Here is a 26,348-nt window from a genome sequence, read left to right as displayed (position 1 = left end):
GGTGATGCCTGGATCAGATTGAGGAGGGGGCGGGGGGAACAGGACAGGGTCACCATATGGATGATGAGGCATAAAGCTTTGTTCTACCGGCAAGGTCCTTCTTTCCCCTCTTCATTTTTTCTTCCCTCCTCGCTTACTCCAAGTCATCTTTTCCTTACTCTCAGCTTTATTTTATCCTGGGAGGTAGGTGGCTACCTGGTCAACATTGTTACTACTGGCAGCTGAGGGATGCTGTTGCTCCGCAACAAAACATCATTTGGCAGTCTGAAGAAATACCTACAGAGGGGAACCACTTCCCCCAGGTGCCTTTCCAGTAGGGAAACCTCAATGTAAAGTTTAAAGTATTCTTCCCTAACACATTAATATGACTCACATGACAGATTCTTAAGGCGTGTCTGTGCTGTTCCTAGCCCCTCCCCCACCAGCCCAGGATCCACTGCAGCAATACCCTCCCCCACCCCCCCAAATCCCATTCAGGGTTCACCCACCTGTGGGGTCCTCTGGTCACTGACCTCTAAATCATGATGAAGCCACTGTTTTTTCTTCATTGTTGTTTTATGAATTGCATACCTATTCTTGACCCTCTTCGGATAGAGAACACCTGTCCTCCCTACTCTCTGAAGGATGTAAAACATTCAGTGAGCGGGAGGTGTGGGCTGCTCTACACTTTCGTTAAGGCTAAGCGAAGAGGCAGGAGGCAGAGCCCACCTCCTCAAACTTCATCAGGGAGGAAGTGGGCTTTTGGGGGCACGTGAGATCTCTTGGTCAACAAGAGCTCCAGAGCACCGGTGACCTTTTAGAAGCCAGAGGAAGCAATCAGTAAGAGCTGAACTCACTCCTCCTTTTCCCTAAGCACAAGCCCTGAGTTACCTGAAACCCATGCCCCCAACACAGGACGCAGAAAAGACATCACTATTATTAGAGAATCATTTATTGGGGAGAATTAATATTCTCCACAAGAAGGAATGATTTTGCGGTGGGAAATTTTCCGCTCTCGAAACGCTGGAAAAGCGTTTTCTGTTGACATAGAGACGGGTCCCTAAACAGAGTGCCTTTAGCAGTGGTGAGAACAGCTGGAGGCCCCTGGGCCGGCTTGACGCCTGCAGGTGGAGCTTGGATGGGGCACATGCTCCCTGCGGGGCACAGATAAGGGACGCTTCTGATCCAAGAGCTGATCTTTAAACGCCATGACTTTCTGAGGGTGTCTGTTCTGGTCTCTGATCCGTCTAGAACATGTAGGATAATTCTGGCCAGCAAAGACAACTTCTACGTGGTGGCAGGACTTAGTGTTTGGCACTTTACAGGAGGGAGCCCTGTAGTTGGAAGGATGCCCCTGGACGGGCTCTGCCTGGGCCTGTTCTTCGGCCTTCTGCCAAGTTTTCACAAACTTCCTCAGGGAAGGAAGGGGCTCTTGAGGGCGGGTGACCTCTGCTGCACAACGCTGCCCCAGTTTCTCCACTGGGAACTTCCCAGGGACCGTCCTGGTCTTCTGAGCCGTGGTGGTCCCAGTAACGGCAGCTCTCCCTTTAACCAGGCCTCTGCTCTGTGCAGATGATATGGGGCTGCCCTTTTCCTGGGGATGTTCTTGGTTCTTGCCCTTTGTCCCAGGACGAAGCCATTGAAAAATGTGGTTCATCTTTTTTCTGAGCAGACTTTCAGGAGGAGGCTGTGCCTTCTGTGATGAGGTGTGGGAAGACTTGCTCCCAAGCGTCCCCTCTGATGCTGTGATCTGAGTAGCGAAAGTCTTTCTGGTAGGTTGGGATGTCCCCAACCCTGCATCCCCTCCACCAAGCTCTTCTTTGTTGGGGCCCGGAGGGCTCACTCTCATTGTAGCTGGTGGGAATTTCTTATCCTCGTACCTCTTTAGGTCTTTCTTAGGGACCCAAGGCTCCTGCCGCTGCTGCCTGCTGATCCCACTGTCCTCCAGATGGACATGCAGCACCTGGGAAGCTCCCATGTCCCCAGTGGAGACACCGTGGGCATGAGTCAGTGAGGCCTTGTAAGTCAAGCTCTCTGAGGCAGGGGACCTGTCAGTGTGTTGGCCTTGGACCTGGCTCTGATTCCTCTTCTCTAGTTTCGACTTTAATTCCCTCAACAGATGTTCCTTCAGATCCGATGACTTCGGGTCTTGGGGAACTTGTCTTTTCGGTGCAGGGCTTTCAATGGTCCCAGTAATTTCTATTTTACTGTGATTCCCACGTCTCATGTGGGGGCTTCCTGGCTTGCTGGTTGTCAACACATTACCAGTTTTTGACTGCAGAGCGTTGAGCTCCTTGGCCCTGAATATGTCCCTGGCCGTGTTGTGCACGGAAAAGGGTTCCGACTTCATCTTTTTGTCCTGTCGCCCTGCTCTTCTATCACTGGGACTCACTCTCTCATCCTTTGTCTCATGTTTGGCACCAGCTTGCCTTGCAGGCAGCTCTGGGGGGCATCTGTTGCCTAGCTGAGTAAATTTCTGACTCGCTTTGCCGGTGATGCCACAGGTGACAGGCAGATGAGTCTGCCTGGCACCCTTACTCCTCTGAACAACCTCTGCAATCTCTTGGTTGATACCAGAGGGTGATTGTCTGGATATCCTTTGTCAAGCGATAAGTGTCCAACTAATTGTAGACTCGAAGGGCGAGAGACAAAGAGGACTACTCACGGCGCCATCTTGGCTCTCTCTCTCTGAGGGACCTGATTTACTTACCTGATTGATGTCTCTCTCTTTCCGAAATTTTGGGAAACATGGACTCCTCTTTAGGTAGCACAGTGACAGAAGAAGGAGCCCCACCCCACACAGCAAGGCAGGGATGGGAATACCTAGGAACTGAAGCTGGAGCTCAGCCATGGTGCATTAACATTCCTCAGACAAAGAGGGTGATCTGCATCACCAGAAGTGCACTGCCACCTCAGGCAGCTGGGCGTTAAGAGTGCACATTCTAGACTAGAGTTCCAGGCCCACATCACAGAGCTTTAGCATAGACACCAAAGGTTCTTGAAGGTCGGGGAGGGGAAAACACAGAAGTGATGAACCCACAACCCTTCCCCCACCATCCAGGCCAGCAAATCAGTCCACCCCTCTGAGGCCCTATAGATACTTCCAACTTACCTTCCAACTCCACATATTCACCATAGCATATATTTCACCTTGGTGAAATTTTCTATTTATTCTGTTACCCAGCTATTACCTAAGAGCCTTTTATTGCTTGGTGATCTCCTTTTGGACCCCCACGTCATCTTTGAAAGTCGGTCCTGTGCCCAGGGATTTACATCCCCAAGATGTACTCGGCCTTCAACTAAAACTTCCCCTCATACATAATGTGTTTTTACCTGTATGAAACCAGAAATATACTCAGCAGCAGCCCCGCCTCCCATTATCTTCTCAAAAGAATCCACTATCAGCAAAAAGCGTGAGAGCACAGAGTAGCCTGTATCAACCAACAGAAAGCCTGAGAAAGAGGGCCACAAGGGCGTGGCACATCCGTGGACCCAGGGCAAACAACTTGAAAATGTTTGGTAGTTCTTCTTTTCCCCAAATCCCTCTTAGGCTAGTCAGCCTCTAAAGGTTCTCAAATCTGGCCCCCTCCACCCATGCGGTGTCTCGCCCTGCTGCTCCCTCTTTTTCTCTGCCAACTCCCCTCCTCCCAGCAAAATTTTAAACTTTTCCATTATTTTACAGAGCAATTGTGCTGGACCATGGCCTGCAGGGTCAAACTCATCTTGATTTAGGGACTAGGCTTCTCTTTAGCATAACTTCTATTGAGCACAGTTGTAATCCTATTTGACAGTACCTTTAGATTTTTTTTGAATCACACCTATGGTTACTTCTTCCATGAAAGGTTTTATGATTTTTTCCCCATCTACTTTCTATCTTTTCCCCAAAATTCCCATTGACATCTCTGTACCTTTTTAAACAATAACGTCATTTTTGTGGATGGTGTATATATATTTATTTCATCTCCCCCCAGGCTAGCTAGTCATTTAATAGTTATAACTTTTACAGCTTCATTGTTCAGTGCTGAACTGCTGGAATGAAGCCCTGTGTCGTGTCCTCCCTTTGCGTGCCCGCATTCCCTCGCTGAGTCTGATGAATCTATCTTGGCCGCAGACACCCAATCCTTTCCCTCCCATGTGAGAGGGTTTACCAGTAATGACAGCTCCTTTCTTTCCCTGTCTTCTCCCTCATCCACAGCTTCACCATCGTCTCTACCCAAAAGGAAGGTACACTTCAAGCCCACCCCTCTCATGTACCCTCCCTCGACTGCAGGAGGTCTCTGTTCAGACAAATCCCTCTATGTATCTTTGCTTCTCTGGCATTGTTTTCTTTATAGCAAGTCTGGTCCTGACTGCCCCTAAGGTCCCCAGGACTCATGATTGTAAAATCCTCCTTTAAAGTCTGAGCAAGATAAGCTCCACCAACAATAGTTTCAGGTGGGGCCGGCCCCATGGTCGAGTGGTTAAGTTTGCACACTCCACTTTGGTGGCCCAGCGTTTCGCCGGTTTGGATCCTGGGCGCGGACATGGCACATTCGTGGACATTCATGTGTGTGTGTGTGTGTGTGTGTGTGCTGATATAGAGAGAAAGGAGAGGGAGGGACGGGAGACAGAGACAAAGTGGAGAGATATCGAAAATGGGTCAATATACTAATGGTTACACCTGGATAAAGGGTATATGGTTGTTTACCATCCATGCAACTTTTCCACAAGTTTATCTTTAAATACATACATTTTAAAAATGGACCGTTGGCTGTTGTCCCAAATTTTGCCTAACCTTTGAGATTTCTGGCTTTGATTCCCGCAGCTGCCATCGCTAGCGTACCCAGACCCCAGAAGTGTGCAATGGTGACTTTAAAACAGTTGTCGCAGGTTCTGTCCCAGGCAAGGAACCCTGGATCCTCTTTGCACATTTAAAGTGTGCTAACACTTCAACAGGGTTTCACAAAATACTGGAAGAGAGCATCCCCCCCCAAAAATTTTTTTTTTTTTTAAATTATACATAATATAAAACAAAAACCAAAGGAAAGAACAAAATATTCAACATGTGTACAGCATGAAACCCTTAATTTCTTCCTTATCTGGTGCCACTGGTCGTCCGTCTTCTGGGGTTTTGGGGCGTGAGTTGGTTTGCCGGCACTTCCTCTGCTCTGCTAGTCAGTTACCACTCCTGCACCGGATTTCCGTCTTCAAAAAATCTGTTGACATCTTTTGTCATATCTTCTCCCCTTCTTGTCGTCCTCAAGGGCCTTATTCTTTTTAAATCCTTTACTTGTTTTGGCAGCTTGATTGAAATATAGTTCACCTACTATACAACTTACCCATTTAAAGTGTATACTTCCATGATTTTTAGTATATTCACAGGTGGGTAACCATCACCACAGTCAATTTTAAAACATTTTCATGACTTCAAAAGGAAACTTCATAACCTTTAGCTGTCATGCCCCTGTCCTCTCATGCCCCCAGCCCTAAGCAACCACTAGTCTACTTCCTCTCGCTCTAGATTTCCCTGTTCTGGACATTTCGTATGAATGGAATCATATGAGGTTATTTATGACTGGCCTCTTTCACTTTTGCGTAATGTTGTCAGGGTTTGTGCATATTGTAGCATGTATCAGTACTTTTTATTGCCAAAAAATATTACCTTGTGTGGATATACCGTAATTTATTTACCCATTCGTCAGTTGATGGACGTTTAGGTTGTTTCCGTCTTTTGACCGTCATGAATAATACTGCTATGGACATTTGTGTACAAGTTTTTGTGTGGACATATGTTTTCATTTCTCTTGAGTGTCTAGCTAGAAGTGGAATTTCTAGGTAATATGGTAATTCTGTGTTTAACTTTTGAGGAACTGCCAGACGGTTTTCCAAAACAGCTGCACCATTTTTCATACCCACCAGCAGCATAGAAGGGTTTCAGTTTCTCGGCCTTCTAACACTTGCTATTATCTAACTTTTTGATTCTAGCCATCCTGTGTGTGCAGTGCTATCTCACAGTGCTTTGGATTTGCATTTCCCTGGTGACTAATGATGTGGAGCATCTTTTCATGCAATATTTTACTTTTGGGGAAGGAGAGGAGATAAAAAAGTGTTTGATCTCCTGTGTTTAACTCATCATACAGTAGCTCGTTTGAAATGTATTACAGGAAAAAAACTTTCTTCTAAATCTTTGAAAACACTTGCATGGTGATGTGAAGTCCTTATCACATGTACAGTTTTCTCCTTCTGTGCTCTCTACGTGCTGCAGTCACTGTGTGACTGAGGGACTGCAACACCGTGCACTGCATTTGCTTGGGAAGATTCCTTTCTGCGTGGGGTGGAGGGAGGAGTTAACTCAGTGACTTCTCAGGCTTGACTACAGGGCTGAGCAGAACTGATGGCCAGAGCATCTGAAGCTCAGTGCGTTTCCTCCCCATGGCTCTGTCCATCTGTTTTGGGTCAGTGAGCTCCACAGGTAGTAAATGTCAAAGAAACGTGAGAGCTGTGACATGGGCACAAAGCATACACCTGAGAGACGGATGGCAGGATGTTCCCATGGGCTTTTGCCCCTTAACCGTAGTGTAGGAGACGGGCCGTATCACACGTGCCAGATGATGACTGTGAAAGTGGGGTGAGGGCTACATGGGAAGTTCCACTGCTCCTGTGCATGTTTAAACATTTCTGTAATAGGAAGCTTAAAATAATGAAAGAAGCTGGGTGCCTCCTAAAGAGAGGGAGGGGACGAGAGGATACCTGGCAAGGGGGCTCAGTCCGTCAAGACGAGGGTTTAGCTCTCTCAATAGGGACATTTCAGGAAGTGTAATCGTTGAGGTTAGGAAGGAAACCTCTTTTCATATAACAGGAAAGAAGGAAAGGAGGAACGGGAAAAGGTTTTTGTGAAGCTTTATTGACGGAAAGTTCCTGTCTCATGACTTCTAGTTCCTCTGTGATCAGTGGTCCAGCACATCTACTGAGCAAATGGAGACAGCCTAAATTTGAGGGAAGTGAAGGAGATTTGACATAAATTTGAGTGTCCCTGGAGAGAGAATGGAGTAAGGAAACAGCGGCCTAGGCTCCATTTGTTTTGTTCTCATGTTAGTAAGCATGGGATAATTCTTTGTGGAATGAGTGAGTGATTTCCAGCTAGTGCTGGGGCTGAATTTACTGTGGCATCGGTAGACTCCATTGTGAGACTTAATCCAATAGTGATCAATTAGTTATAGGAAGGCATTTCTGGGAAAGGCAGAGAGATGGGATTTTGCCAGACAGGAAGGATTAAAAGGGATTGGATGGGGCCCATGAGTAGCGGAGCCGTTTAGATGTGGGTTACCTGACAGACCACCACGTCTACCCGGGAGAGGGAGGAAATGTAAACAAGAGCTTGACGGACAGACAAGGAGTAAGTGGGAAAATGAACGGCCTGGAGTTGAAAAGTTAACAAGGGGCATATGAATCAGAAGAATGAGAGACGAGGCCAAAGGGTGGAATGTCCGACTGTAACAATCTGGATGGCTGAAGTGTTCCTGGTGATAAGCTCTGGAGTGTGGCAGTAACTACACTGGAATGGAAGTAAAGGACCCTAAGATGAGATGATGTAGAAACTGAGAGGCTGGTCTTTGGCTGGTCTGTCCACATCGATGGTAGAGCCCTCCATGGCCTCCTCACCTCTTCAAGTCTCCTGCCCTGGGCCCCATCCCCCTCCCAGGACCTCCACAGAATCTGCATTCTTTCTTTGACCTCAAGTTTCAGACATTGTGGGTTCAATGGCATAACTCTGGACAAGAAGATACAAGTGTGGAGTGAGAGAGGCTGTAGTGGACACCGGTTTTGTTTTTGGTTTTGGTTTTAACACCTAGCATTCACAAGTCTTTCTGGGAAAACTACCTCCAGTGCCCTCTGGGATACTCACCCCATTTGTGTAGTGTGTATGTGTGTGTGTGTGCGCGCGTGCGTGTTCGGTTTTGTTACAATAATTACCATTATACTTGTATCTTTTCTAATGTCCTCAAATTCCTTTCCCTTACTCGGAGTCTTATTTCGTTTGTCACCTATATCTTGACCCCCTCTTATTACTTATAGAACAATCATTTTATTCTATTTTTCCCTTTTTCTCCTCCCTTCCATTTTTAAAATCATGTTGTTTTTAGAAAACTAAATTGGTATTTTATTTTTCCACCCTTGTAACCATCTTTATTTTACTTAGACATCTACAACTTAATGTATTTAACGCTCACCATCATAATGCTTTTTGAATTTTGCCCCGGTTGACACTCAGCCAATTTTTGAGTCCCAGTGTGTCTAAGTGGAGTTGCCTTTCCTCCAAACCCCTATTGTAAGGGTGGGTATGTGTGCAGCCCATGGTGAGACCCACATATATCTGTAACCTGGTGCATAGTCTGCGACTCACCTCTGGTTCATGAGCTGCAGGTGTTCTGGGGGAGACCAACCATGGCTCCACCAAGGCCGTGAATATCAGAGGCGGCACGTCCATCCTGATAGGTGAACTGTACACACTAAGGGCAAGATCTTGCATATTCCTATTAAGCATAGATGGAAGGAAGGCGGCAAGATCACCTTCCCCAAAGAGGGGGATGCCATGCCTGATGACCTCCCTGCAGATATTGTTTAGTATTCAAAGAACAGCCCCGTGCCTTTTAGGAAAAAGGCATCAGTGTGCTGTGCAGTGCCTGGATCAGCCTCAAGGTGGTGATGCCTGGATCAGATTGAGGAGGGGGCGGGGGGAACAGGACAGGGTCACCATATGGATGATGAGGCATAAAGCTTTGTTCTACCGGCAAGGTCCTTCTTTCCCCTCTTCATTTTTTCTTCCCTCCTCGCTTACTCCAAGTCATCTTTTCCTTACTCTCAGCTTTATTTTATCCTGGGAGGTAGGTGGCTACCTGGTCAACATTGTTACTACTGGCAGCTGAGGGATGCTGTTGCTCCGCAACAAAACATCATTTGGCAGTCTGAAGAAATACCTACAGAGGGGAACCACTTCCCCCAGGTGCCTTTCCAGTAGGGAAACCTCAATGTAAAGTTTAAAGTATTCTTCCCTAACACATTAATATGACTCACATGACAGATTCTTAAGGCGTGTCTGTGCTGTTCCTAGCCCCTCCCCCACCAGCCCAGGATCCACTGCAGCAATACCCTCCCCCACCCCCCCAAATCCCATTCAGGGTTCACCCACCTGTGGGGTCCTCTGGTCACTGACCTCTAAATCATGATGAAGCCACTGTTTTTTCTTCATTGTTGTTTTATGAATTGCATACCTATTCTTGACCCTCTTCGGATAGAGAACACCTGTCCTCCCTACTCTCTGAAGGATGTAAAACATTCAGTGAGCGGGAGGTGTGGGCTGCTCTACACTTTCGTTAAGGCTAAGCGAAGAGGCAGGAGGCAGAGCCCACCTCCTCAAACTTCATCAGGGAGGAAGTGGGCTTTTGGGGGCACGTGAGATCTCTTGGTCAACAAGAGCTCCAGAGCACCGGTGACCTTTTAGAAGCCAGAGGAAGCAATCAGTAAGAGCTGAACTCACTCCTCCTTTTCCCTAAGCACAAGCCCTGAGTTACCTGAAACCCATGCCCCCAACACAGGACGCAGAAAAGACATCACTATTATTAGAGAATCATTTATTGGGGAGAATTAATATTCTCCACAAGAAGGAATGATTTTGCGGTGGGAAATTTTCCGCTCTCGAAACGCTGGAAAAGCGTTTTCTGTTGACATAGAGACGGGTCCCTAAACAGAGTGCCTTTAGCAGTGGTGAGAACAGCTGGAGGCCCCTGGGCCGGCTTGACGCCTGCAGGTGGAGCTTGGATGGGGCACATGCTCCCTGCGGGGCACAGATAAGGGACGCTTCTGATCCAAGAGCTGATCTTTAAACGCCATGACTTTCTGAGGGTGTCTGTTCTGGTCTCTGATCCGTCTAGAACATGTAGGATAATTCTGGCCAGCAAAGACAACTTCTACGTGGTGGCAGGACTTAGTGTTTGGCACTTTACAGGAGGGAGCCCTGTAGTTGGAAGGATGCCCCTGGACGGGCTCTGCCTGGGCCTGTTCTTCGGCCTTCTGCCAAGTTTTCACAAACTTCCTCAGGGAAGGAAGGGGCTCTTGAGGGCGGGTGACCTCTGCTGCACAACGCTGCCCCAGTTTCTCCACTGGGAACTTCCCAGGGACCGTCCTGGTCTTCTGAGCCGTGGTGGTCCCAGTAACGGCAGCTCTCCCTTTAACCAGGCCTCTGCTCTGTGCAGATGATATGGGGCTGCCCTTTTCCTGGGGATGTTCTTGGTTCTTGCCCTTTGTCCCAGGACGAAGCCATTGAAAAATGTGGTTCATCTTTTTTCTGAGCAGACTTTCAGGAGGAGGCTGTGCCTTCTGTGATGAGGTGTGGGAAGACTTGCTCCCAAGCGTCCCCTCTGATGCTGTGATCTGAGTAGCGAAAGTCTTTCTGGTAGGTTGGGATGTCCCCAACCCTGCATCCCCTCCACCAAGCTCTTCTTTGTTGGGGCCCGGAGGGCTCACTCTCATTGTAGCTGGTGGGAATTTCTTATCCTCGTACCTCTTTAGGTCTTTCTTAGGGACCCAAGGCTCCTGCCGCTGCTGCCTGCTGATCCCACTGTCCTCCAGATGGACATGCAGCACCTGGGAAGCTCCCATGTCCCCAGTGGAGACACCGTGGGCATGAGTCAGTGAGGCCTTGTAAGTCAAGCTCTCTGAGGCAGGGGACCTGTCAGTGTGTTGGCCTTGGACCTGGCTCTGATTCCTCTTCTCTAGTTTCGACTTTAATTCCCTCAACAGATGTTCCTTCAGATCCGATGACTTCGGGTCTTGGGGAACTTGTCTTTTCGGTGCAGGGCTTTCAATGGTCCCAGTAATTTCTATTTTACTGTGATTCCCACGTCTCATTTGGGGGCTTCCTGGCTTGCTGGTTGTCAACACATTACCAGTTTTTGACTGCAGAGCGTTGAGCTCCTTGGCCCTGAATATGTCCCTGGCCGTGTTGTGCACGGAAAAGGGTTCCGACTTCATCTTTTTGTCCTGTCGCCCTGCTCTTCTATCACTGGGACTCACTCTCTCATCCTTTGTCTCATGTTTGGCACCAGCTTGCCTTGCAGGCAGCTCTGGGGGGCATCTGTTGCCTAGCTGAGTAAATTTCTGACTCGCTTTGCCGGTGATGCCACAGGTGACAGGCAGATGAGTCTGCCTGGCACCCTTACTCCTCTGAACAACCTCTGCAATCTCTTGGTTGATACCAGAGGGTGATTGTCTGGATATCCTTTGTCAAGCGATAAGTGTCCAACTAATTGTAGACTCGAAGGGCGAGAGACAAAGAGGACTACTCACGGCGCCATCTTGGCTCTCTCTCTCTGAGGGACCTGATTTACTTACCTGATTGATGTCTCTCTCTTTCCGAAATTTTGGGAAACATGGACTCCTCTTTAGGTAGCACAGTGACAGAAGAAGGAGCCCCACCCCACACAGCAAGGCAGGGATGGGAATACCTAGGAACTGAAGCTGGAGCTCAGCCATGGTGCATTAACATTCCTCAGACAAAGAGGGTGATCTGCATCACCAGAAGTGCACTGCCACCTCAGGCAGCTGGGCGTTAAGAGTGCACATTCTAGACTAGAGTTCCAGGCCCACATCACAGAGCTTTAGCATAGACACCAAAGGTTCTTGAAGGTCGGGGAGGGGAAAACACAGAAGTGATGAACCCACAACCCTTCCCCCACCATCCAGGACAGCAAATCAGTCCACCCCTCTGAGGCCCTATAGATACTTCCAACTTACCTTCCAACTCCACATATTCACCATAGCATATATTTCACCTTGGTGAAATTTTCTATTTATTCTGTTACCCAGCTATTACCTAAGAGCCTTTTATTGCTTGGTGATCTCCTTTTGGACCCCCACGTCATCTTTGAAAGTCGGTCCTGTGCCCAGGGATTTACATCCCCAAGATGTACTCGGCCTTCAACTAAAACTTCCCCTCATACATAATGTGTTTTTACCTGTATGAAACCAGAAATATACTCAGCAGCAGCCCCGCCTCCCATTATCTTCTCAAAAGAATCCACTATCAGCAAAAAGCGTGAGAGCACAGAGTAGCCTGTATCAACCAACAGAAAGCCTGAGAAAGAGGGCCACAAGGGCGTGGCACATCCGTGGACCCAGGGCAAACAACTTGAAAATGTTTGGTAGTTCTTCTTTTCCCCAAATCCCTCTTAGGCTAGTCAGCCTCTAAAGGTTCTCAAATCTGGCCCCCTCCACCCATGCGGTGTCTCGCCCTGCTGCTCCCTCTTTTTCTCTGCCAACTCCCCTCCTCCCAGCAAAATTTTAAACTTTTCCATTATTTTACAGAGCAATTGTGCTGGACCATGGCCTGCAGGGTCAAACTCATCTTGATTTAGGGACTAGGCTTCTCTTTAGCATAACTTCTATTGAGCACAGTTGTAATCCTATTTGACAGTACCTTTAGATTTTTTTTGAATCACACCTATGGTTACTTCTTCCATGAAAGGTTTTATGATTTTTTCCCCATCTACTTTCTATCTTTTCCCCAAAATTCCCATTGACATCTCTGTACCTTTTTAAACAATAACGTCATTTTTGTGGATGGTGTATATATATTTATTTCATCTCCCCCCAGGCTAGCTAGTCATTTAATAGTTATAACTTTTACAGCTTCATTGTTCAGTGCTGAACTGCTGGAATGAAGCCCTGTGTCGTGTCCTCCCTTTGCGTGCCCGCATTCCCTCGCTGAGTCTGATGAATCTATCTTGGCCGCAGACACCCAATCCTTTCCCTCCCATGTGAGAGGGTTTACCAGTAATGACAGCTCCTTTCTTTCCCTGTCTTCTCCCTCATCCACAGCTTCACCATCGTCTCTACCCAAAAGGAAGGTACACTTCAAGCCCACCCCTCTCATGTACCCTCCCTCGACTGCAGGAGGTCTCTGTTCAGACAAATCCCTCTATGTATCTTTGCTTCTCTGGCATTGTTTTCTTTATAGCAAGTCTGGTCCTGACTGCCCCTAAGGTCCCCAGGACTCATGATTGTAAAATCCTCCTTTAAAGTCTGAGCAAGATAAGCTCCACCAACAATAGTTTCAGGTGGGGCCGGCCCCATGGTCGAGTGGTTAAGTTTGCACACTCCACTTTGGTGGCCCAGCGTTTCGCCGGTTTGGATCCTGGGCGCGGACATGGCACATTCGTGGACATTCATGTGTGTGTGTGTGTGTGTGTGTGTGCTGATATAGAGAGAAAGGAGAGGGAGGGACGGGAGACAGAGACAAAGTGGAGAGATATCGAAAATGGGTCAATATACTAATGGTTACACCTGGATAAAGGGTATATGGTTGTTTACCATCCATGCAACTTTTCCACAAGTTTATCTTTAAATACATACATTTTAAAAATGGACCGTTGGCTGTTGTCCCAAATTTTGCCTAACCTTTGAGATTTCTGGCTTTGATTCCCGCAGCTGCCATCGCTAGCGTACCCAGACCCCAGAAGTGTGCAATGGTGACTTTAAAACAGTTGTCGCAGGTTCTGTCCCAGGCAAGGAACCCTGGATCCTCTTTGCACATTTAAAGTGTGCTAACACTTCAACAGGGTTTCACAAAATACTGGAAGAGAGCATCCCCCCCCAAAAATTTTTTTTTTTTTTAAATTATACATAATATAAAACAAAAACCAAAGGAAAGAACAAAATATTCAACATGTGTACAGCATGAAACCCTTAATTTCTTCCTTATCTGGTGCCACTGGTCGTCCGTCTTCTGGGGTTTTGGGGCGTGAGTTGGTTTGCCGGCACTTCCTCTGCTCTGCTAGTCAGTTACCACTCCTGCACCGGATTTCCGTCTTCAAAAAATCTGTTGACATCTTTTGTCATATCTTCTCCCCTTCTTGTCGTCCTCAAGGGCCTTATTCTTTTTAAATCCTTTACTTGTTTTGGCAGCTTGATTGAAATATAGTTCACCTACTATACAACTTACCCATTTAAAGTGTATACTTCCATGATTTTTAGTATATTCACAGGTGGGTAACCATCACCACAGTCAATTTTAAAACATTTTCATGACTTCAAAAGGAAACTTCATAACCTTTAGCTGTCATGCCCCTGTCCTCTCATGCCCCCAGCCCTAAGCAACCACTAGTCTACTTCCTCTCGCTCTAGATTTCCCTGTTCTGGACATTTCGTATGAATGGAATCATATGAGGTTATTTATGACTGGCCTCTTTCACTTTTGCGTAATGTTGTCAGGGTTTGTGCATATTGTAGCATGTATCAGTACTTTTTATTGCCAAAAAATATTACCTTGTGTGGATATACCGTAATTTATTTACCCATTCGTCAGTTGATGGACGTTTAGGTTGTTTCCGTCTTTTGACCGTCATGAATAATACTGCTATGGACATTTGTGTACAAGTTTTTGTGTGGACATATGTTTTCATTTCTCTTGAGTGTCTAGCTAGAAGTGGAATTTCTAGGTAATATGGTAATTCTGTGTTTAACTTTTGAGGAACTGCCAGACGGTTTTCCAAAACAGCTGCACCATTTTTCATACCCACCAGCAGCATAGAAGGGTTTCAGTTTCTCGGCCTTCTAACACTTGCTATTATCTAACTTTTTGATTCTAGCCATCCTGTGTGTGCAGTGCTATCTCACAGTGCTTTGGATTTGCATTTCCCTGGTGACTAATGATGTGGAGCATCTTTTCATGCAATATTTTACTTTTGGGGAAGGAGAGGAGATAAAAAAGTGTTTGATCTCCTGTGTTTAACTCATCATACAGTAGCTCGTTTGAAATGTATTACAGGAAAAAAACTTTCTTCTAAATCTTTGAAAACACTTGCATGGTGATGTGAAGTCCTTATCACATGTACAGTTTTCTCCTTCTGTGCTCTCTACGTGCTGCAGTCACTGTGTGACTGAGGGACTGCAACACCGTGCACTGCATTTGCTTGGGAAGATTCCTTTCTGCGTGGGGTGGAGGGAGGAGTTAACTCAGTGACTTCTCAGGCTTGACTACAGGGCTGAGCAGAACTGATGGCCAGAGCATCTGAAGCTCAGTGCGTTTCCTCCCCATGGCTCTGTCCATCTGTTTTGGGTCAGTGAGCTCCACAGGTAGTAAATGTCAAAGAAACGTGAGAGCTGTGACATGGGCACAAAGCATACACCTGAGAGACGGATGGCAGGATGTTCCCATGGGCTTTTGCCCCTTAACCGTAGTGTAGGAGACGGGCCGTATCACACGTGCCAGATGATGACTGTGAAAGTGGGGTGAGGGCTACATGGGAAGTTCCACTGCTCCTGTGCATGTTTAAACATTTCTGTAATAGGAAGCTTAAAATAATGAAAGAAGCTGGGTGCCTCCTAAAGAGAGGGAGGGGACGAGAGGATACCTGGCAAGGGGGCTCAGTCCGTCAAGACGAGGGTTTAGCTCTCTCAATAGGGACATTTCAGGAAGTGTAATCGTTGAGGTTAGGAAGGAAACCTCTTTTCATATAACAGGAAAGAAGGAAAGGAGGAACGGGAAAAGGTTTTTGTGAAGCTTTATTGACGGAAAGTTCCTGTCTCATGACTTCTAGTTCCTCTGTGATCAGTGGTCCAGCACATCTACTGAGCAAATGGAGACAGCCTAAATTTGAGGGAAGTGAAGGAGATTTGACATAAATTTGAGTGTCCCTGGAGAGAGAATGGAGTAAGGAAACAGCGGCCTAGGCTCCATTTGTTTTGTTCTCATGTTAGTAAGCATGGGATAATTCTTTGTGGAATGAGTGAGTGATTTCCAGCTAGTGCTGGGGCTGAATTTACTGTGGCATCGGTAGACTCCATTGTGAGACTTAATCCAATAGTGATCAATTAGTTATAGGAAGGCATTTCTGGGAAAGGCAGAGAGATGGGATTTTGCCAGACAGGAAGGATTAAAAGGGATTGGATGGGGCCCATGAGTAGCGGAGCCGTTTAGATGTGGGTTACCTGACAGACCACCACGTCTACCCGGGAGAGGGAGGAAATGTAAACAAGAGCTTGACGGACAGACAAGGAGTAAGTGGGAAAATGAACGGCCTGGAGTTGAAAAGTTAACAAGGGGCATATGAATCAGAAGAATGAGAGACGAGGCCAAAGGGTGGAATGTCCGACTGTAACAATCTGGATGGCTGAAGTGTTCCTGGTGATAAGCTCTGGAGTGTGGCAGTAACTACACTGGAATGGAAGTAAAGGACCCTAAGATGAGATGATGTAGAAACTGAGAGGCTGGTCTTTGGCTGGTCTGTCCACATCGATGGTAGAGCCCTCCATGGCCTCCTCACCTCTTCAAGTCTCCTGCCCTGGGCCCCATCCCCCTCCCAGGACCTCCACAGAATCTGCATTCTTTCTTTGACCTCAAGTTTCAGACATTGTGGGTTCAATGGCATAACTCTGGACAAGAAGATACAAGTGTGGAGTGAGAGAGGCTGTAGTGGACACCGGTTTTGTTTTTGGTTTTGGTTTTAACACCTAGCATTCACAAGTCTTTCTGGGAAAACTACCTCCAGTGCCCTCTGGGATACTCACCCCATTTGTGTAGTGTGTATGTGTGTGTGTGTGCGCGCGTGCGTGTTCGGTTTTGTTACAATAATTACCATTATACTTGTATCTTTTCTAATGTCCTCAAATTCCTTTCCCTTACTCGGAGTCTTATTTCGTTTGTCACCTATATCTTGACCCCCTCTTATTACTTATAGAACAATCATTTTATTCTATTTTTCCCTTTTTCTCCTCCCTTCCATTTTTAAAATCATGTTGTTTTTAGAAAACTAAATTGGTATTTTATTTTTCCACCCTTGTAACCATCTTTATTTTACTTAGACATCTACAACTTAATGTATTTAACGCTCACCATCATAATGCTTTTTGAATTTTGCCCCGGTTGACACTCAGCCAATTTTTGAGTCCCAGTGTGTCTAAGTGGAGTTGCCTTTCCTCCAAACCCCTATTGTAAGGGTGGGTATGTGTGCAGCCCATGGTGAGACCCACATATATCTGTAACCTGGTGCATAGTCTGCGACTCACCTCTGGTTCATGAGCTGCAGGTGTTCTGGGGGAGACCAACCATGGCTCCACCAAGGCCGTGAATATCAGAGGCGGCACGTCCATCCTGATAGGTGAACTGTACACACTAAGGGCAAGATCTTGCATATTCCTATTAAGCATAGATGGAAGGAAGGCGGCAAGATCACCTTCCCCAAAGAGGGGGATGCCATGCCTGATGACCTCCCTGCAGATATTGTTTAGTATTCAAAGAACAGCCCCGTGCCTTTTAGGAAAAAGGCATCAGTGTGCTGTGCAGTGCCTGGATCAGCCTCAAGGTGGTGATGCCTGGATCAGATTGAGGAGGGGGCGGGGGGAACAGGACAGGGTCACCATATGGATGATGAGGCATAAAGCTTTGTTCTACCGGCAAGGTCCTTCTTTCCCCTCTTCATTTTTTCTTCCCTCCTCGCTTACTCCAAGTCATCTTTTCCTTACTCTCAGCTTTATTTTATCCTGGGAGGTAGGTGGCTACCTGGTCAACATTGTTACTACTGGCAGCTGAGGGATGCTGTTGCTCCGCAACAAAACATCATTTGGCAGTCTGAAGAAATACCTACAGAGGGGAACCACTTCCCCCAGGTGCCTTTCCAGTAGGGAAACCTCAATGTAAAGTTTAAAGTATTCTTCCCTAACACATTAATATGACTCACATGACAGATTCTTAAGGCGTGTCTGTGCTGTTCCTAGCCCCTCCCCCACCAGCCCAGGATCCACTGCAGCAATACCCTCCCCCACCCCCCCAAATCCCATTCAGGGTTCACCCACCTGTGGGGTCCTCTGGTCACTGACCTCTAAATCATGATGAAGCCACTGTTTTTTCTTCATTGTTGTTTTATGAATTGCATACCTATTCTTGACCCTCTTCGGATAGAGAACACCTGTCCTCCCTACTCTCTGAAGGATGTAAAACATTCAGTGAGCGGGAGGTGTGGGCTGCTCTACACTTTCGTTAAGGCTAAGCGAAGAGGCAGGAGGCAGAGCCCACCTCCTCAAACTTCATCAGGGAGGAAGTGGGCTTTTGGGGGCACGTGAGATCTCTTGGTCAACAAGAGCTCCAGAGCACCGGTGACCTTTTAGAAGCCAGAGGAAGCAATCAGTAAGAGCTGAACTCACTCCTCCTTTTCCCTAAGCACAAGCCCTGAGTTACCTGAAACCCATGCCCCCAACACAGGACGCAGAAAAGACATCACTATTATTAGAGAATCATTTATTGGGGAGAATTAATATTCTCCACAAGAAGGAATGATTTTGCGGTGGGAAATTTTCCGCTCTCGAAACGCTGGAAAAGCGTTTTCTGTTGACATAGAGACGGGTCCCTAAACAGAGTGCCTTTAGCAGTGGTGAGAACAGCTGGAGGCCCCTGGGCCGGCTTGACGCCTGCAGGTGGAGCTTGGATGGGGCACATGCTCCCTGCGGGGCACAGATAAGGGACGCTTCTGATCCAAGAGCTGATCTTTAAACGCCATGACTTTCTGAGGGTGTCTGTTCTGGTCTCTGATCCGTCTAGAACATGTAGGATAATTCTGGCCAGCAAAGACAACTTCTACGTGGTGGCAGGACTTAGTGTTTGGCACTTTACAGGAGGGAGCCCTGTAGTTGGAAGGATGCCCCTGGACGGGCTCTGCCTGGGCCTGTTCTTCGGCCTTCTGCCAAGTTTTCACAAACTTCCTCAGGGAAGGAAGGGGCTCTTGAGGGCGGGTGACCTCTGCTGCACAACGCTGCCCCAGTTTCTCCACTGGGAACTTCCCAGGGACCGTCCTGGTCTTCTGAGCCGTGGTGGTCCCAGTAACGGCAGCTCTCCCTTTAACCAGGCCTCTGCTCTGTGCAGATGATATGGGGCTGCCCTTTTCCTGGGGATGTTCTTGGTTCTTGCCCTTTGTCCCAGGACGAAGCCATTGAAAAATGTGGTTCATCTTTTTTCTGAGCAGACTTTCAGGAGGAGGCTGTGCCTTCTGTGATGAGGTGTGGGAAGACTTGCTCCCAAGCGTCCCCTCTGATGCTGTGATCTGAGTAGCGAAAGTCTTTCTGGTAGGTTGGGATGTCCCCAACCCTGCATCCCCTCCACCAAGCTCTTCTTTGTTGGGGCCCGGAGGGCTCACTCTCATTGTAGCTGGTGGGAATTTCTTATCCTCGTACCTCTTTAGGTCTTTCTTAGGGACCCAAGGCTCCTGCCGCTGCTGCCTGCTGATCCCACTGTCCTCCAGATGGACATGCAGCACCTGGGAAGCTCCCATGTCCCCAGTGGAGACACCGTGGGCATGAGTCAGTGAGGCCTTGTAAGTCAAGCTCTCTGAGGCAGGGGACCTGTCAGTGTGTTGGCCTTGGACCTGGCTCTGATTCCTCTTCTCTAGTTTCGACTTTAATTCCCTCAACAGATGTTCCTTCAGATCCGATGACTTCGGGTCTTGGGGAACTTGTCTTTTTGGTGCAGGGCTTTCAATGGTCCCAGTAATTTCTATTTTACTGTGATTCCCACGTCTCATGTGGGGGCTTCCTGGCTTGCTGGTTGTCAACACATTACCAGTTTTTGACTGCAGAGCGTTGAGCTCCTTGGCCCTGAATATGTCCCTGGCCGTGTTGTGCACGGAAAAGGGTTCCGACTTCATCTTTTTGTCCTGTCGCCCTGCTCTTCTATCACTGGGACTCACTCTCTCATCCTTTGTCTCATGTTTGGCACCAGCTTGCCTTGCAGGCAGCTCTGGGGGGCATCTGTTGCCTAGCTGAGTAAATTTCTGACTCGCTTTGCCTGTGATGCCACAGGTGACAGGCAGATGAGTCTGCCTGGCACCCTTACTCCTCTGAACAACCTCTGCAATCTCTTGGTTGATACCAGAGGGTGATTGTCTGGATATCCTTTGTCAAGCGATAAGTGTCCAACTAATTGTAGACTCGAAGGGCGAGAGACAAAGAGGACTACTCACGGCGCCATCTTGGCTCTCTCTCTCTGAGGGACCTGATTTACTTACCTGATTGATGTCTCTCTCTTTCCGAAATTTTGGGAAACATGGACTCCTCTTTAGGTAGCACAGTGACAGAAGAAGGAGCCCCACCCCACACAGCAAGGCAGGGATGGGAATACCTAGGAACTGAAGCTGGAGCTCAGCCATGGTGCATTAACATTCCTCAGACAAAGAGGGTGATCTGCATCACCAGAAGTGCACTGCCACCTCAGGCAGCTGGGCGTTAAGAGTGCACATTCTAGACTAGAGTTCCAGGCCCACATCACAGAGCTTTAGCATAGACACCAAAGGTTCTTGAAGGTCGGGGAGGGGAAAACACAGAAGTGATGAACCCACAACCCTTCCCCCACCATCCAGGACAGCAAATCAGTCCACCCCTCTGAGGCCCTATAGATACTTCCAACTTACCTTCCAACTCCACATATTCACCATAGCATATATTTCACCTTGGTGAAATTTTCTATTTATTCTGTTACCCAGCTATTACCTAAGAGCCTTTTATTGCTTGGTGATCTCCTTTTGGACCCCCACGTCATCTTTGAAAGTCGGTCCTGTGCCCAGGGATTTACATCCCCAAGATGTACTCGGCCTTCAACTAAAACTTCCCCTCATACATAATGTGTTTTTACCTGTATGAAACCAGAAATATACTCAGCAGCAGCCCCGCCTCCCATTATCTTCTCAAAAGAATCCACTATCAGCAAAAAGCGTGAGAGCACAGAGTAGCCTGTATCAACCAACAGAAAGCCTGAGAAAGAGGGCCACAAGGGCGTGGCACATCCGTGGACCCAGGGCAAACAACTTGAAAATGTTTGGTAGTTCTTCTTTTCCCCAAATCCCTCTTAGGCTAGTCAGCCTCTAAAGGTTCTCAAATCTGGCCCCCTCCACCCATGCGGTGTCTCGCCCTGCTGCTCCCTCTTTTTCTCTGCCAACTCCCCTCCTCCCAGCAAAATTTTAAACTTTTCCATTATTTTACAGAGCAATTGTGCTGGACCATGGCCTGCAGGGTCAAACTCATCTTGATTTAGGGACTAGGCTTCTCTTTAGCATAACTTCTATTGAGCACAGTTGTAATCCTATTTGACAGTACCTTTAGATTTTTTTTGAATCACACCTATGGTTACTTCTTCCATGAAAGGTTTTATGATTTTTTCCCCATCTACTTTCTATCTTTTCCCCAAAATTCCCATTGACATCTCTGTACCTTTTTAAACAATAACGTCATTTTTGTGGATGGTGTATATATATTTATTTCATCTCCCCCCAGGCTAGCTAGTCATTTAATAGTTATAACTTTTACAGCTTCATTGTTCAGTGCTGAACTGCTGGAATGAAGCCCTGTGTCGTGTCCTCCCTTTGCGTGCCCGCATTCCCTCGCTGAGTCTGATGAATCTATCTTGGCCGCAGACACCCAATCCTTTCCCTCCCATGTGAGAGGGTTTACCAGTAATGACAGCTCCTTTCTTTCCCTGTCTTCTCCCTCATCCACAGCTTCACCATCGTCTCTACCCAAAAGGAAGGTACACTTCAAGCCCACCCCTCTCATGTACCCTCCCTCGACTGCAGGAGGTCTCTGTTCAGACAAATCCCTCTATGTATCTTTGCTTCTCTGGCATTGTTTTCTTTATAGCAAGTCTGGTCCTGACTGCCCCTAAGGTCCCCAGGACTCATGATTGTAAAATCCTCCTTTAAAGTCTGAGCAAGATAAGCTCCACCAACAATAGTTTCAGGTGGGGCCGGCCCCATGGTCGAGTGGTTAAGTTTGCACACTCCACTTTGGTGGCCCAGCGTTTCGCCGGTTTGGATCCTGGGCGCGGACATGGCACATTCGTGGACATTCATGTGTGTGTGTGTGTGTGTGTGTGTGCTGATATAGAGAGAAAGGAGAGGGAGGGACGGGAGACAGAGACAAAGTGGAGAGATATCGAAAATGGGTCAATATACTAATGGTTACACCTGGATAAAGGGTATATGGTTGTTTACCATCCATGCAACTTTTCCACAAGTTTATCTTTAAATACATACATTTTAAAAATGGACCGTTGGCTGTTGTCCCAAATTTTGCCTAACCTTTGAGATTTCTGGCTTTGATTCCCGCAGCTGCCATCGCTAGCGTACCCAGACCCCAGAAGTGTGCAATGGTGACTTTAAAACAGTTGTCGCAGGTTCTGTCCCAGGCAAGGAACCCTGGATCCTCTTTGCACATTTAAAGTGTGCTAACACTTCAACAGGGTTTCACAAAATACTGGAAGAGAGCATCCCCCCCCAAAAATTTTTTTTTTTTTTTAAATTATACATAATATAAAACAAAAACCAAAGGAAAGAACAAAATATTCAACATGTGTACAGCATGAAACCCTTAATTTCTTCCTTATCTGGTGCCACTGGTCGTCCGTCTTCTGGGGTTTTGGGGCGTGAGTTGGTTTGCCGGCACTTCCTCTGCTCTGCTAGTCAGTTACCACTCCTGCACCGGATTTCCGTCTTCAAAAAATCTGTTGACATCTTTTGTCATATCTTCTCCCCTTCTTGTCGTCCTCAAGGGCCTTATTCTTTTTAAATCCTTTACTTGTTTTGGCAGCTTGATTGAAATATAGTTCACCTACTATACAACTTACCCATTTAAAGTGTATACTTCCATGATTTTTAGTATATTCACAGGTGGGTAACCATCACCACAGTCAATTTTAAAACATTTTCATGACTTCAAAAGGAAACTTCATAACCTTTAGCTGTCATGCCCCTGTCCTCTCATGCCCCCAGCCCTAAGCAACCACTAGTCTACTTCCTCTCGCTCTAGATTTCCCTGTTCTGGACATTTCGTATGAATGGAATCATATGAGGTTATTTATGACTGGCCTCTTTCACTTTTGCGTAATGTTGTCAGGGTTTGTGCATATTGTAGCATGTATCAGTACTTTTTATTGCCAAAAAATATTACCTTGTGTGGATATACCGTAATTTATTTACCCATTCGTCAGTTGATGGACGTTTAGGTTGTTTCCGTCTTTTGACCGTCATGAATAATACTGCTATGGACATTTGTGTACAAGTTTTTGTGTGGACATATGTTTTCATTTCTCTTGAGTGTCTAGCTAGAAGTGGAATTTCTAGGTAATATGGTAATTCTGTGTTTAACTTTTGAGGAACTGCCAGACGGTTTTCCAAAACAGCTGCACCATTTTTCATACCCACCAGCAGCATAGAAGGGTTTCAGTTTCTCGGCCTTCTAACACTTGCTATTATCTAACTTTTTGATTCTAGCCATCCTGTGTGTGCAGTGCTATCTCACAGTGCTTTGGATTTGCATTTCCCTGGTGACTAATGATGTGGAGCATCTTTTCATGCAATATTTTACTTTTGGGGAAGGAGAGGAGATAAAAAAGTGTTTGATCTCCTGTGTTTAACTCATCATACAGTAGCTCGTTTGAAATGTATTACAGGAAAAAAACTTTCTTCTAAATCTTTGAAAACACTTGCATGGTGATGTGAAGTCCTTATCACATGTACAGTTTTCTCCTTCTGTGCTCTCTACGTGCTGCAGTCACTGTGTGACTGAGGGACTGCAACACCGTGCACTGCATTTGCTTGGGAAGATTCCTTTCTGCGTGGGGTGGAGGGAGGAGTTAACTCAGTGACTTCTCAGGCTTGACTACAGGGCTGAGCAGAACTGATGGCCAGAGCATCTGAAGCTCAGTGCGTTTCCTCCCCATGGCTCTGTCCATCTGTTTTGGGTCAGTGAGCTCCACAGGTAGTAAATGTCAAAGAAACGTGAGAGCTGTGACATGGGCACAAAGCATACACCTGAGAGACGGATGGCAGGATGTTCCCATGGGCTTTTGCCCCTTAACCGTAGTGTAGGAGACGGGCCGTATCACACGTGCCAGATGATGACTGTGAAAGTGGGGTGAGGGCTACATGGGAAGTTCCACTGCTCCTGTGCATGTTTAAACATTTCTGTAATAGGAAGCTTAAAATAATGAAAGAAGCTGGGTGCCTCCTAAAGAGAGGGAGGGGACGAGAGGATACCTGGCAAGGGGGCTCAGTCCGTCAAGACGAGGGTTTAGCTCTCTCAATAGGGACATTTCAGGAAGTGTAATCGTTGAGGTTAGGAAGGAAACCTCTTTTCATATAACAGGAAAGAAGGAAAGGAGGAACGGGAAAAGGTTTTTGTGAAGCTTTATTGACGGAAAGTTCCTGTCTCATGACTTCTAGTTCCTCTGTGATCAGTGGTCCAGCACATCTACTGAGCAAATGGAGACAGCCTAAATTTGAGGGAAGTGAAGGAGATTTGACATAAATTTGAGTGTCCCTGGAGAGAGAATGGAGTAAGGAAACAGCGGCCTAGGCTCCATTTGTTTTGTTCTCATGTTAGTAAGCATGGGATAATTCTTTGTGGAATGAGTGAGTGATTTCCAGCTAGTGCTGGGGCTGAATTTACTGTGGCATCGGTAGACTCCATTGTGAGACTTAATCCAATAGTGATCAATTAGTTATAGGAAGGCATTTCTGGGAAAGGCAGAGAGATGGGATTTTGCCAGACAGGAAGGATTAAAAGGGATTGGATGGGGCCCATGAGTAGCGGAGCCGTTTAGATGTGGGTTACCTGACAGACCACCACGTCTACCCGGGAGAGGGAGGAAATGTAAACAAGAGCTTGACGGACAGACAAGGAGTAAGTGGGAAAATGAACGGCCTGGAGTTGAAAAGTTAACAAGGGGCATATGAATCAGAAGAATGAGAGACGAGGCCAAAGGGTGGAATGTCCGACTGTAACAATCTGGATGGCTGAAGTGTTCCTGGTGATAAGCTCTGGAGTGTGGCAGTAACTACACTGGAATGGAAGTAAAGGACCCTAAGATGAGATGATGTAGAAACTGAGAGGCTGGTCTTTGGCTGGTCTGTCCACATCGATGGTAGAGCCCTCCATGGCCTCCTCACCTCTTCAAGTCTCCTGCCCTGGGCCCCATCCCCCTCCCAGGACCTCCACAGAATCTGCATTCTTTCTTTGACCTCAAGTTTCAGACATTGTGGGTTCAATGGCATAACTCTGGACAAGAAGATACAAGTGTGGAGTGAGAGAGGCTGTAGTGGACACCGGTTTTGTTTTTGGTTTTGGTTTTAACACCTAGCATTCACAAGTCTTTCTGGGAAAACTACCTCCAGTGCCCTCTGGGATACTCACCCCATTTGTGTAGTGTGTATGTGTGTGTGTGTGCGCGCGTGCGTGTTCGGTTTTGTTACAATAATTACCATTATACTTGTATCTTTTCTAATGTCCTCAAATTCCTTTCCCTTACTCGGAGTCTTATTTCGTTTGTCACCTATATCTTGACCCCCTCTTATTACTTATAGAACAATCATTTTATTCTATTTTTCCCTTTTTCTCCTCCCTTCCATTTTTAAAATCATGTTGTTTTTAGAAAACTAAATTGGTATTTTATTTTTCCACCCTTGTAACCATCTTTATTTTACTTAGACATCTACAACTTAATGTATTTAACGCTCACCATCATAATGCTTTTTGAATTTTGCCCCGGTTGACACTCAGCCAATTTTTGAGTCCCAGTGTGTCTAAGTGGAGTTGCCTTTCCTCCAAACCCCTATTGTAAGGGTGGGTATGTGTGCAGCCCATGGTGAGACCCACATATATCTGTAACCTGGTGCATAGTCTGCGACTCACCTCTGGTTCATGAGCTGCAGGTGTTCTGGGGGAGACCAACCATGGCTCCACCAAGGCCGTGAATATCAGAGGCGGCACGTCCATCCTGATAGGTGAACTGTACACACTAAGGGCAAGATCTTGCATATTCCTATTAAGCATAGATGGAAGGAAGGCGGCAAGATCACCTTCCCCAAAGAGGGGGATGCCATGCCTGATGACCTCCCTGCAGATATTGTTTAGTATTCAAAGAACAGCCCCGTGCCTTTTAGGAAAAAGGCATCAGTGTGCTGTGCAGTGCCTGGATCAGCCTCAAGGTGGTGATGCCTGGATCAGATTGAGGAGGGGGCGGGGGGAACAGGACAGGGTCACCATATGGATGATGAGGCATAAAGCTTTGTTCTACCGGCAAGGTCCTTCTTTCCCCTCTTCATTTTTTCTTCCCTCCTCGCTTACTCCAAGTCATCTTTTCCTTACTCTCAGCTTTATTTTATCCTGGGAGGTAGGTGGCTACCTGGTCAACATTGTTACTACTGGCAGCTGAGGGATGCTGTTGCTCCGCAACAAAACATCATTTGGCAGTCTGAAGAAATACCTACAGAGGGGAACCACTTCCCCCAGGTGCCTTTCCAGTAGGGAAACCTCAATGTAAAGTTTAAAGTATTCTTCCCTAACACATTAATATG

General features: G+C 46.9%; 1 long non-coding RNA gene across 1 annotated transcript in view; it reads left to right on the top strand.

Moving 5' to 3' along the window:
- Positions 1–26,348, top strand: part of LOC102147588 (uncharacterized) — a 452,754-nt gene that overhangs the window by 90,131 nt on the left and 336,275 nt on the right. The gene's annotated exons all lie outside the window — the stretch shown is intronic.

This window comes from Equus caballus, chromosome 23, assembly GCF_041296265.1.
Source record: "Equus caballus isolate H_3958 breed thoroughbred chromosome 23, TB-T2T, whole genome shotgun sequence".
NCBI lineage: Eukaryota > Metazoa > Chordata > Mammalia > Perissodactyla > Equidae > Equus > Equus caballus.
Note: the sequence above shows the minus strand (reverse complement) of the source record. Positions and strands in the feature narration are given on the sequence as shown.